We start from the raw sequence: 12,843 nt of genomic DNA on the forward strand, positions 1-12,843 counted from the left end.
AGAATGCAGCAGAACAAGAGAGAATGCAGCAGAACAAGAGAGAATGCAGCAGAACAAGAGAGAATGCAGCAGAACAAGAGAGAATGCAGCAGAACGAGAGAGAATGCAGCAGAACGAGAGAGAATGCAGCAGAACGAGAGAGAATGCAGCAGAGCGAGAGAGAATGCAGCAGAGCGAGAGAGAATGCAGCAGAGCGAGAGAGAATGCAGCAGAGCGAGAGAGAATGCAGCAGAGCGAGAGAGAATGCAGCAGAGAAGAACGAGAGAGAATGCAGCAGAGAAGAACGAGAGAGAATGCAGCAGAGAAGAACGAGAGAGAATGCAGCAGAGAAGAACGAGAGAGAATGCAGCAGAGAAGAACGAGAGAGAATGCAGCAGAGAAGAACGAGAGAGAATGCAGCAGAGAAGAACGAGAGAGAATGCAGCAGAGAAGAACGAGAGAGAATGCAGCAGAGGAGAACGAGAGAGAATGCAGCAGAGGAGAACGAGAGAGAATGCAGCAGAGGAGAACGAGAGAGAATGAGAGAGAATGCAGCAGAGGAGAACGAGAGAAAATGCAGCAGAGGAGAACGAGAGAGAATAAAATGTAACCAATATAAAATGATGAAAGTGTTAAAATAAATTAAACTAAAACTTCTATATTCTTTATATATTTTATTCCTTTAAAAGTAGTACAGTCCCGCTTTTTTATGGTAACAATTCTCTTTCTTCTAAATCACTCTATATCTATCTGTTTTTACAGTTCATTTCTCTCTTCCTTCATGCAGTAGGTATATCTGTTGCTGCTAGGTCTCTCTCTCTACCTTTCTCGTTGCTGCAAGTCTTCCTCTGATAATTGTTTAGCAGTACTTCTCTTCCAAAAGTATGTTACTTGTCATCTCTCTCGCGCTCTTGCTCTGGACCATTTGTTGCAGTAATAGACTCGTCTTTCCTCGTATCTCATTACCATACCTGTGAATTTTAGGAGATTTACAATAATTAATATCTTGACATAGGTTGGAAATTTATTTAATTGACTATATTTTGAAATTATATAGTTCGAGCTCTGCGAACTTGGCGTTTATGTTAGTTTGAAAACTTATACAAATCTTGCTTAATTATTGTAATTCAATAAAACTTAATTAAAAATTATAAAACTTTAAATTTACTGAAAAGAATTATTTTTACCATTTACCTTAGTTCGAAAAACTCAACTTGGAAAAATGGAAAAACTCAACCTGGAAAAATGGATTTACAACATACAATAACCCCCACGAATGACTTTAGTTATTCCTCTAAAATGCTTACTTGGGTTATATACAAAAATTCAGGGTTTGAATAAATTGAGTTTGCTATTTTGCAACACTTTGGCTGGGTTATATACAAAAATTCAGGGTTTGAATAAATTGAGTTTACTATTTTGCAACACTTTGGCTGGATTTCTATAGTCACTTGAAGCCCCTGCCAAATTTAACTTGCACGAGACTATATGAAATAATATATGTTTAAATTTGTTCACTGATTGCTTACCTTTATTATCTTACCGGCAGAAAATTAAGCTTAAATTAAGTCAAATACCAAAAAATAAGAAAATTAAGCTGAAAAATAAGTGAAATAACCCCCTCCCCGAGAAAATACTAATCACTTATGGGGGAACCTCCCGATTTCTGGTAAATAATTTGCCAACAAATTTACTTTCACACTCTTATCCCCTTTCTCCAAAATCTAATACTTTTAATATTCGCCTCAATTTAGTATTACTTTTCAAGTGCTTTAACATAATACTAACAAGAATAGTTTTAAACTTTGAACATCGATACCTAACTACCTATTTACATGAATGAGTTTCTGGAACATTATGCTATTAACTTCAGCAATAAAATACTGTCTAAAAATTAAAGCCTTAATAATGAAACATTGAAGTAATGGTAATGAAACTTGCAAAAATAATTTATAAATAACTTCCCACACCTATTAACACTGAATAATAATTTAAATAGCCTCACCTATCAACACCATATAAAATCTTTCTCCTAATTCAATGCATTTGCTATATTTAGTATTAATTTTTTTTTTCGAGAATAGAGCTTAAAAGATTTATTCTAAATAAAAAACTTAAAATTTGATATTCTTATTTGCAAATTGCTTTTACAGCTAACAATGATAAAGGTTTTATCTACTTACTATAATAGCAATGATCCTCAATTGCACAGATGTCTTTTTTCAATGTCATTCCACAATACCCGAATAAATAGTCTTATTGGTGAAACATCTTCGGGGATTTCTCGGGTATAAAGTACTTAGATTTCCGTATAAGCTCATCTGTCATTAAGGTCGCCTTGAAACCTACCAAAGAAACAGTATTAAATGTGAGCAAATATTGAGCAAATATTGAGCAACATGTCATGTAACCCTTCATAGTAAAGTCATTAGAAAATATTTATTTGCAATAACTTTTAAAACAACAGGTATTTAACACCATTAAAATAATAAATTACTATTGCTATCCTATCTAAATCTTAATATAATCTTTTTAATCAACTTCTTTACACGCCTGAACTCCATTACTAAAGTATCTAATAAACACAAACTACTTTCTTGAGAATTTAGATAAAATTTTCACTTCCATAGACAACAATGAGGCAAACAAAAGGATTTGCTATTAATAGTTTTATATATAATTCTTGAAAGAACATGACGGGAGTTTTTTCCTTATAATAGATAGTTCCCAATGACTTAAATCCCTCGAATATCAAAATTGCAAAAAAAAAAAAAATAAGTTCAATTAACATCCACAAATTGGAGAAACTATATAAAAGCCATTAGGTAGAATCATTATCATTTAAATGTTTTATTAACTTTTTATTAAATGCCATTAGCATTTAGATTTACCATAAATCCATCTTAGTCAGACCTAACCAAAATTCACGAGGTATCTAAATATATCAAGAAAGGTCTCGAGAAAATAAATAACCTCAAGTGTTAAGCTCAAAATCAGCATCAAAGGCTTAAGATATTTTGTCATGAACATACTTTTCAGGAATAGAAAGCTAACACCTTTAACACTTCAGTCACGAAAACCAAGAGGGAATTATCCAAGATGAAAGTGTAAAAAAGAATAACAAAATAGCCGAAAATTCAAACTGATTCATGTAGAGATGAAGTAGTATGTTACAAAATCAATTTCATGAACAACTGTCATTTGTAGAAATGAGATACACGTGAAGGTTTATACCCCCCCTATTGATATGTCAAATTAAGAGGAAAATTCTTTTAAAAGTTACAACTCCAACAAATTTGATAATCTAAATTACTATGATGATTTATATCAATCTTGGATACATTCCATAATCTCCCAATATACCTTTGCATGATAAATTTGATTACCAAGATTGCCAAAAACAAGAAATTCTGAAAATATTTATTTGTAACATCTGGGAATGCACTAAATGCATGTAAAGTCCACTAAATTAATAAGTATTGTAAAAAGTCCTCTAAATCAATAGCATTGTAAAGTAAAACCTATTGTAAAAAGTCCTCTAAATCAATAGTATTGTAAAATAAAACCTATTGTAAAAAGTCCTCTAAATCAATAGTATTGTAAAAAGTCCTCTAAAACAATAGTATTGTAAAAAGTCCTCTAAAACAATAGTATTGTAAAATAAAACCTATTGTAAAAAGTCCTCTAAATCAATAGTATTGTAAAAAGTCCTCTAAAACAATAGTATTGTAAAATAAAACCTATTGTAAAAAGTCCTCTAAATCAATAGTATTGTAAAAAGTCCTCTAAATCAATAGTATTGTAAAAAGTCCTCTAAATCAATAGTATTGTAAAAAGTCCTCTAAATCAATAGCATTGTAAAAAGTCCTCTAAATCAATAGTATATTAAGATAAAACCTATTGTAAAAAGTCCTCTCAATCAATAGTATTGTAAAAAGTCCTCTCAATCAATAGTAAAAAGTCCTCTCAATCAATAGTATATTAAGATAAAACCTATAGCAAGAAGTTCTCTAAATCAATAGTATATTAAGATATAACCTATTGTAAAAAGTCCTCTAAATCAATAGTATTGTAAAAAGTCCTCTAAATCAATAGTATTGTAAAAAGTCCTCTAAATCAATAGTATATTAAGATAAAACCTATTGCAAAAAGTTCTCTAAATGAATAGTATATTAAGATAAAACCTATTTTAAAAAATCCTCTAAATCAATATTGTAAAAAGTCCTCTAAATCAATAGCATATTAAGATAAAACCTATTGTAAAAAGTCCTCTAAATCAATGGTATATTAAGATAAAACCTATTGTAAAAAGTCCTCTAAATCAATAGTATTGTAAAAAGTCCTCTAAATCAATAGTATTGTAAAAAGTCCTCTAAATCAATAATATATTAAGATAAAACCTATTGTAAAAAGTCCTCTAAATCAATAGTATTGTAAAAAGTCCTCTAAATCAATAGTATTGTAAAAAGTCCTCTAAATCAATAATATATTAAGATAAAACCTATTGTAAAAAGTCCTCTAAATCAAGAATATTGTAAAATGTCCTCTAAATCAATAGTATATTAAGATAAAACCTATTGTAAAAAGTTCTCTAAATCAATAGTATATTAAGATGAAACCTATTGTAAAAAGACCTCTAAATCAATAGTATTGTAAAAAGTCTTGTAAAAAGTCCTCTAAATCAATAGAATATTAAGATAAAACCTATTGTAAAAAGTCCTCTAAATCAATAGTATTGTAAAAAGTCCTCTAAATCAATAGTATATTAAGATAAAACCTATTGCAAAAAGTTCTCTAAATCAATAGTATATTGAGATAAAACCTATTGTAAAAAGTCCTCTAAATCAATAGTATTGTAAAAAGTCCTCTAAATCAATAGTATATTAAGATAAAACCTATTGTAAAAAGTCCTCTAAATCAATAGTATTGTAAAAAGTCCTCTAAATCAATAGTATATTAAGATAAAACCTATTGCAAAAAGTTCTCTAAATCAATAGTATATTGAGATAAAACCTATTGTAAAAAGTCCTCTAAATCAATAGTATTGTAAAAAGTCCTCTAAATCAATAGTATATTAAGATAAAACCTATTGTAAAAAGTCCTCTAAATCAATAGTATTGTAAAAAGTCCTCTAAATCAATAGTATATTAAGATAAAACCTATTGTAAAAAGTCCTCTAAATCAATAGTATTGTAAAAAGTCCTCTAAATCAATAGTATATTAAGATAAAACCTATTGTAAAAAGTCCTCTAAATCAATAGTATTGTAAAAAGTTCTCTAAATCAATAGTATATTAAGATAAAACCTATTGCAAAAAGTCCTCTAAATCAATGGTATTGTAAAAAGTCCTTTGTAAAAAGTCCTCTAAATCAATAGTATATTAAGATAAAAACTATTGTAAAAAGTCCTCTAAATGAATAGTATTGTAAAAAGTCCTCTAAAACAATAATATATTAAGATAAAACCTATTGTAAAAAGTCTTCTAAATCAATAGTATTGAAAAAAGTCCTCTCAATTAATAGTATATTAAGATAAAACCTATTGTAAAAAGTCCTCTAAATCAATAGTATATCAAGATAAAACCTATTGTAAAAAGTCCTCTAAATCAATAGTATTATAAAAAGTCCTCTAAATGAATAGTATATTGAGATAAAACCTATTAAACAATAGTATATTAAGATAAAACCTATTGTAAAAAGTCCTCTATATCAATAGTATTGTAAAAAGTCCTCTATATCAATAGTATTGCAAAAAGTCCTCTATATCAATAGTATATTAAGATAAAACCTATTGTAAAAAGTCCTCTGAATCAATAGTATTGTAAAAAGTCCTCTAAATCAATGGTATATTAAGATAAAACCTATTGTAAAAAGTCCTCTAAATCAATAGTATTGTAAAAAGTTCTCTAAAACAATAGTATATTAAGATAAAACCTATTGTAAAAAGTCCTCTAAATCAATAGTATATCAAGATAAAACCTATAGTAAAAAGTCCTCTAAATCAATAGTATATCAAGATAAAACCTATAGTAAAAAGTCCTCTAAATCAATAGTATATTAGGATAAAACCTATTGTAAAAAGTCCTCTATATCAATAGTATATTAGGATAAAACCTATTGTAAAAAGTCCTCTATATCAATAGTATTGTAAAAAGTCCTCTATATCAATAGTATTGTAAAAAGTCCTCTATATCAATAGTATTGTAAAAAGTCCTCTATATCAATAGTATTGTAAAAAGTCCTCTATATCAATAGTATATTAGGATAAAACCTATTGTAAAAAGTCCTCTATATCAATAGTATTGTAAAAAGTCCTCTATATCAATAGTATTGTAAAAAGTCCTCTATATCAATAGTATTGTAAAAAGTCCTCTATATCAATAGTATTGTAAAAAGTCCTCTATATCAATAGTATTGTAAAAAGTCCTCTATATCAATAGTATTGTAAAAAGTCCTCTATATCAATAGTATTGTAAAAAGTCCTCTATATCAATAGTATTGTAAAAAGTCCTCTATATCAATAGTATATTAAGATATAACCTATTGTAAAAAGTCCTCTAAATCAATAGTATTGTAAAAAGTCCTCTAAATCAATAGTATTGTAAAAAGTCCTCTAAATCAATAGTATTGTAAAAAGTCCTCTAAAACAATAGTATTGTAAAATAAAACCTATTGTAAAAAGGCCTCCAAATCAATAGTATTGTAAAAAGTCCTTTAAATCAATAGTATTGTAAAAAGTCCTTTAAATCAATAGTACTGTAAAAAGTCCTCTAAATCAATAGAATATAAAGATAAAACCTACCGCAAGAAATAAGCAAAAAATAAACTAATATATCTCGGGGAAACAAAGTGGAGAAAGGAAAAGTTTATTCTAAAGAAGTACCCAGAAATACAGTCGCGAAAGGTCCCCAAAAACTGCTAGAACATTACACTTTAGAGAAATACAAATCGTCATAGTTGTGTAGTAACGTTAGCCAAAATCTCTCAACCTAACCTGCAGCTGAAAGAAACCAACCAAGAGTATGCAAACAAAAAAGACCAGAAGAAAACTCAAGACTGCATCTAAAATGTTTAACACTTCCACAAGACTAAAATTACTGCGGGGTCTTTGTTCAGACAGCACCTATAACGTTTATGAAAAGAAGAAAACTAAGAAAATGCAGTATGAAAAAAGATAAAATGACCAGAGGATAACGCAATAGGCAGAAGAAATGTTTTAGTATAGCAGTTAAGAGACTATAATAAAACTCATGAAAAACGAGAAAACTCATTGCTAAAAAGACGAGATCAGAAGAAAAGCAAAATATTGGAAAATTACATTAAAAATAAAACAACAGTAATAATAGTTAAAAGGATATCTAGTATATTATAATATTAAACACATACAGTAACTTAACGTGAGCTAAAAATATTTTTGCTAAAAAGACGAGATCAGAAGAAAAGCAAAATATTGGAAAATTACATTAAAAATAAAACAACAGTAATAATAGTTAAAAGGATATCTAGTACAGTGATACCTCGGTAGTCGAACGACTCTATACTCGAACAATTCGGAGTTCGACCAAAATTTTCGAGAAATTTTTGCTGCGGTGCTCGACCAAAAATTCGGTACTCGACCAGCCGAACACGTGACGACCGCATGGGCTTTGTGATGATCGCGCCATCTCGGCCACTCTCGCTTGTTCGGGAAGCATCAGTTCTCTCGAGAGCGTCACTCAGACAACGCGCGATCAGCATTCGTTGTGATTTAGTGATTTTCAGTGCTTTTAATTGCTTTTTTAGCTTTCATAATGAGTCCCAAGAAAGTAATGAGTGTTAAGGGGAAGGAGAAGAGGAAAACAGTGCGAACAACGATCGAGTTGAAGAAGGAAATTATAGCGAAATATGAGAATGGTGTACGAGTGTCCGATTTAGCGGTAGAATACGGAATGGCGAAGTCGACCATTTCTACGTTTTTAAAGCATAAAGAAATGATTAAGAAGGCGAATGTTGCAACGGGAGTTACGGCGGTAACTAAGCAAAGGCCACAAGTGATTGAGGAGATGGAAAAGTTGCTTTTAATATTTATTAAAGAAAAACAGTTGGCCGGGGAAAGTGTTAGTGAAGCGTTCATTTGTGAAAAAGCGTTGCATATCTATGAAGAATTAGTGAAGAAAAGTCCGAGTACCAGTGAAAGTGATTCATTTACATTTAAAGCGAGCAGGGGTTGGTTTGAAAAGTTTCGTAATAGAACAGGTATTCATCGTGTTACTAGGCATGGGGAGGCAGCTAGTTCGGATCAAATTGCAGCCGATAAATACGTGGGGGAATTCGATCGGTACATAAATGAACAAAATTTGATCGCACAACAAGTCTTTAATTGTGATGAGACTGGGTTATTTTGGAAGAAAATGCCAGCCAATACGTACATTACCAAGGACGAGACGAAGATGCCAGGTCACAAGCCAATGAAAGATAGGCTAACATTGTTGCTGTGTGCAAATGCAAGTGGCGATTGCAAGATCAAACCCTTGTTAGTGTACCACTCGGACAACCCCCGGGTGTTCAAACGAAATAATATTTGTAAAAGTGCACTACCAGTTATGTGGCGCTCGAACACTAAATCTTGGGTCACAAGACAATTCTTTACTGAGTGGATAAACGAAGTGTTTGCCCCCCAGGTTAAGGCTTACCTCATTGAAAAGAGCTTGCCAATGAAATGTCTTCTGGTTATGGACAATGCTCCTGCACATCCTCCAGGTCTCGAGGATGACTTGAAAGAAGAATACAGCTTTATCAAAATCAAATTCTTGCCCCCCAATACTACTCCCATACTCCAGCCCATGGACCAACAGGTCATTTCAAACTTCAAAAAACTCTATACCAAGGCCCTTTTCAGAAAGTGTTTTGAAGTGACCAGTGACACGAAGTTGACCCTAAAGGAATTCTGGAAGGAACACTTCAGCATCCTCAACTCTGTTAACATGATTGACCAAGCTTGGCGAGGTGTGACCTATAGGACATTGAACTCTGCCTGGCGTAAGCTGTGGCCATCATGTGTCACAGAGAGGGAGTTTGAAGGTTTCCAACCAGAGGCGGGTCCAAGCACTGCTACCCCTGTAATTTCTGATGACACTGATGTCGTTGAGGAAATTGTTGTCATGGGCAGGAGTTTGGGGCTTGAGGTCGACAAGGATGATATTGATGAGCTTGTAGAAAGCCATTCTACCGAGTTGACTGTGGAGGAATTGTTGCACCTGCAACAACAACAGCAGCAGGATCTGATTGTGGAGCAGGAATCTTCAGAAGAGGATGAGGTAAGGGAGGATGTTCCAAGTTCTCTCATCAATGAAATTTGTTCCAAGTGGGCAGATGTGCAGGCTTTTGCTGAAAAATACCACCCAGAAATTGCAGTAGCAAACCGGGCAGTGCATATGTTTAATGATAGTGTCATGTATCATTTTCGAAGAATACTGCAGAGGAGGAAGAAACAATTAACAATAGACCAGTTTTTCACAAAAGAAAAGAAAGCTGCTACATCAAAGCCTGTTTCTCCTCCAAAGAAGAGACAAAGAAGAGAAGAAACCCCTGAAATAGATCTGCCCACCCTTTCATTGGAGAGAGAAACAACTCCTGAAGGAGAACTACCCCGCCACATCATGGAAGGGGACTCTCCTTCCAAGCAGTAACCTCCCCCTTCCATCCTCTCCACATCCATCCCTGTATGCCATCGAACCGCTGCTCAAAGGTATGTTCACTACAGTACAGAAAATGGTTTAAAATTGTTTTATTTTAGTACAGTAAATGGTTTAAAATTGTTTTATAGGATTTTCTGACCAATTTCATACACATTTAGATAATTATTGTTGTTTAGGTACACGTTTTATTAATATTTTGGGCCTGTTCGAGTGCTTGGGAACGGAATAGAATATATACCATTATTTCTTATGGGGAAAAAAAATTCGGTACTCGAACAAATCGGAGGTCGAACACGGATCTCGAACGGATTATGGTCGAGTACCGAGGTATCACTGTATATTATAATATTAAACACATACAGTAACTTAACGTGAGCTAAAAATATTTTTGCTACAATAGACTTACTATTTAAATTGACAAGTTTTTGTAGTAGGGCTATTTTATAAATTTTCTTCAGAGTCCCTTCGTTCTTGACTTCTCCAAATCTGTTGCTTTACTCTTGGTGTTTTAACGTTCATCCTGTTTGCAATTCCTTTCTTTTCTAGTTTCAAACATGAGTTTCAAATACACCTGGAAGAAATCAAAGCATATAGTGTACATATCAAATCTTTGGACTAGTCCTATCTTTGCCAGAAGTAGGCCTACTCTCTACCTCTGAAGTATCAAGCAATACTTTTTGAACTATCAAATAGATACCTTAAATTTCACATTGGATCACAAACTTTTTAATTAAAATCATTATGGATTTTTACGAAAAGTATATTACTAATTCCTCTCTTACCTTTCAAAATAGATATATTCTAATTGTCCTTGTAATCCTTGGAAAACCGTAGTTTCAACCACATCTTTTTCTTGAAGCTGAACATCTGAATCTGAAAAAAAATAAGTTTCATATATTCACAATCTTACAACCTATGAGCTATGCACATTCACATCTAGCTAGTTACACACATTTACAACTTTGTAGTTACATTCATAATCTCACAAGTTACATTCATAATCCTACATTCACAATCTCACAAGTTACACACTTTCACAATACTAAAAGTTACACTTTCACAATACTAAAAGTTACACACTTTCACAATACTAAAAGTTATACACATTCATAATCTTACAAGTTACATATTCACAATCTAACAAGTTATACATATTCACAATCTTACAACTTATACATAATCACAATCTTAACAAGTTATACATAATCACAATCTTACGCACATACAAGCACTTTCACAAATTCCATCTTTTGCGAGAAGGACATTAGTTATATGATAAATCTCACCTTAAATGACTAGTATATATCTTTTTAACGGCTCAAAATTAAGAATTTAAAACTATAAGTTACTTATTAAATCTATAACACAGGAAAAACAATACAACCGTTTATAGCCCACTGCAATACAAACGCCTTGGCCATGTCCTTGTTTATGTCTGGTGTTTGGCCAGATTTCATCTCACCCTGGCTACTGCGGATTGGTCCTGGTTGGGACCGGGCCAGGTGGTCCTGGTTGGGACCGGTTCAAGGTGGTCCTGGTTGGGACCGGTTCAAGGTGGTCCTGGTTGGGACCGGTTTAAGGTGGTCCTGGTTGGGACCGGTTCAAGGTGGTCCTGGTTGGGACCGGTTCAGGTGGTCCTGGTTGGGATTAGTCTGATCATTCACAGTAAACGAACCTGTAATATAAGTTTCATAAAGTCACTAGTTCTCGTTTTCCCTTAACTTTGAATATTTTATTCTTTTTTATACTAGACAATTTAGTTATAGACTTCAGATGCATTTACAAGCACAATATCTGCCCATCAAAACTAACTTAAACAATTCGAGAATTACGCATTAGTAACTAACGCCAAAAACTATGTTTATATCAAAGAGTTCTTTAATATTCCTTTTAAGGTCTCCATGGTTCAAATATAAAAATCTCTTAAAAGTCTACAACATTTCCTTCTACTTGATCTGGGTACCTAATGAACATATAATAATTTATTACGCTTCCGTCTCTTATGCATTCGAATCTCCTATTACTTTAGGCTACTTCTCTGATATTAAAGTTGCAGCCATTTAAAAATTATGAAACAAATTTTTCACCAGAAAGGACTTTTCCCCACTTAAAAGACCAAATTATCAATTTAAAATAAAACTTTAATTTTCAAATTCTAAAGTTTAATTTGAGCAAAAAAAAAAATCCTTTGCGTAATAGCCATGAAGCTAAACAAATGTCAAGTCAAAGTTTTATCCTCTTACCAGTACTGAAGGTTCTGAATTGGTGGGTAAATTTCCAATTAGATTTTCTTTTAACCAATTTACTCCACTTCAGCTGAATAAAATCTTCCCTCTTATAAATTTCTCTGGTTCGCATGCATCTAGTTCATCGTTCAAGCTTCAGCACCTCAGTCAGAATGCTCATTAAAAATCTGGAAAAAGAAAATTCATTAATGTGTGCAAACATTTCGGCTACTAAGACTTGCATTTGAAGACACTCATTACCAGCTGGATTGGGCATTTTTTAACGTTTACCAAGAACAGAATTAATAAAATAAAAACTCAATAAATGTTCTAAGATTTTAAATTTGCTTATCCACTTAAACTGCATGACTAAAAAATACTTGTGTATAAAGGTCATTCGTTGAAAGCACATTTAATGTAGTAAAAGATTCTCTTAGAAATGTTGTCCCGTGTTTTTCTGTAAATTTACCCATCCGGGAATTTGTTGAAAAATATTCGGAGGCTCATAATAGGTTAAAAATCAGGTAATAGTCAAGTCACAAAACAGAAAATCTGGCAAAATTGAATACAAAATTTATACGCAGTAACTCCAACTCTCCCAAAAGTATACAATGAACTTAAGAGTGAGACATAGGCTATACATTTTTATGACAGATTAAGGCAGTCATGCCCCAGGCCTATTCAACAGAAAGTACTAAACTAGCCAGTACTCGACAATTTCTTACAGAGAATTACAGTTGTGCTAGTAATTGGAGAATCGTCTTAACCCTAAAAATATGCAATTTACAAGCCCTTTAATATAAAAGTGCAGGAAATCTGTTCCTTTCAATTAAAAGCAAGCTTAAGTACTAATATTGCTAACAAAAACCTTCACAGGTCCGCAACCAAAACCACCAAACCTTCGCATGTCCGCAACCAAAACCACCAAACCTTGGCATGTCTGTAACCGAAACCACCAAACCT

The 12,843-nt window shown here is 32.4% G+C and overlaps 1 long non-coding RNA gene across 1 annotated transcript; it reads right to left on the reverse strand.

Moving 5' to 3' along the window:
* Positions 1 to 882: 882 nt before the first annotated feature.
* On the reverse strand, positions 883 to 12,062 carry LOC137658130 (uncharacterized). The gene is made up of 5 exons (XR_011047256.1): positions 11,899 to 12,062; positions 10,438 to 11,330; positions 10,062 to 10,226; positions 2,163 to 2,324; positions 883 to 950 (listed from the first exon to the last, which is right to left on the reverse strand). It is a non-coding gene; the product is annotated as an uncharacterized lncRNA (long non-coding RNA).
* Positions 12,063 to 12,843: the final 781 nt, after the last annotated feature.

The sequence above is a fragment of the Palaemon carinicauda genome, chromosome 19, assembly GCF_036898095.1.
Source record: "Palaemon carinicauda isolate YSFRI2023 chromosome 19, ASM3689809v2, whole genome shotgun sequence".
NCBI classification, from domain to species: Eukaryota; Metazoa; Arthropoda; class Malacostraca; order Decapoda; family Palaemonidae; genus Palaemon; species Palaemon carinicauda.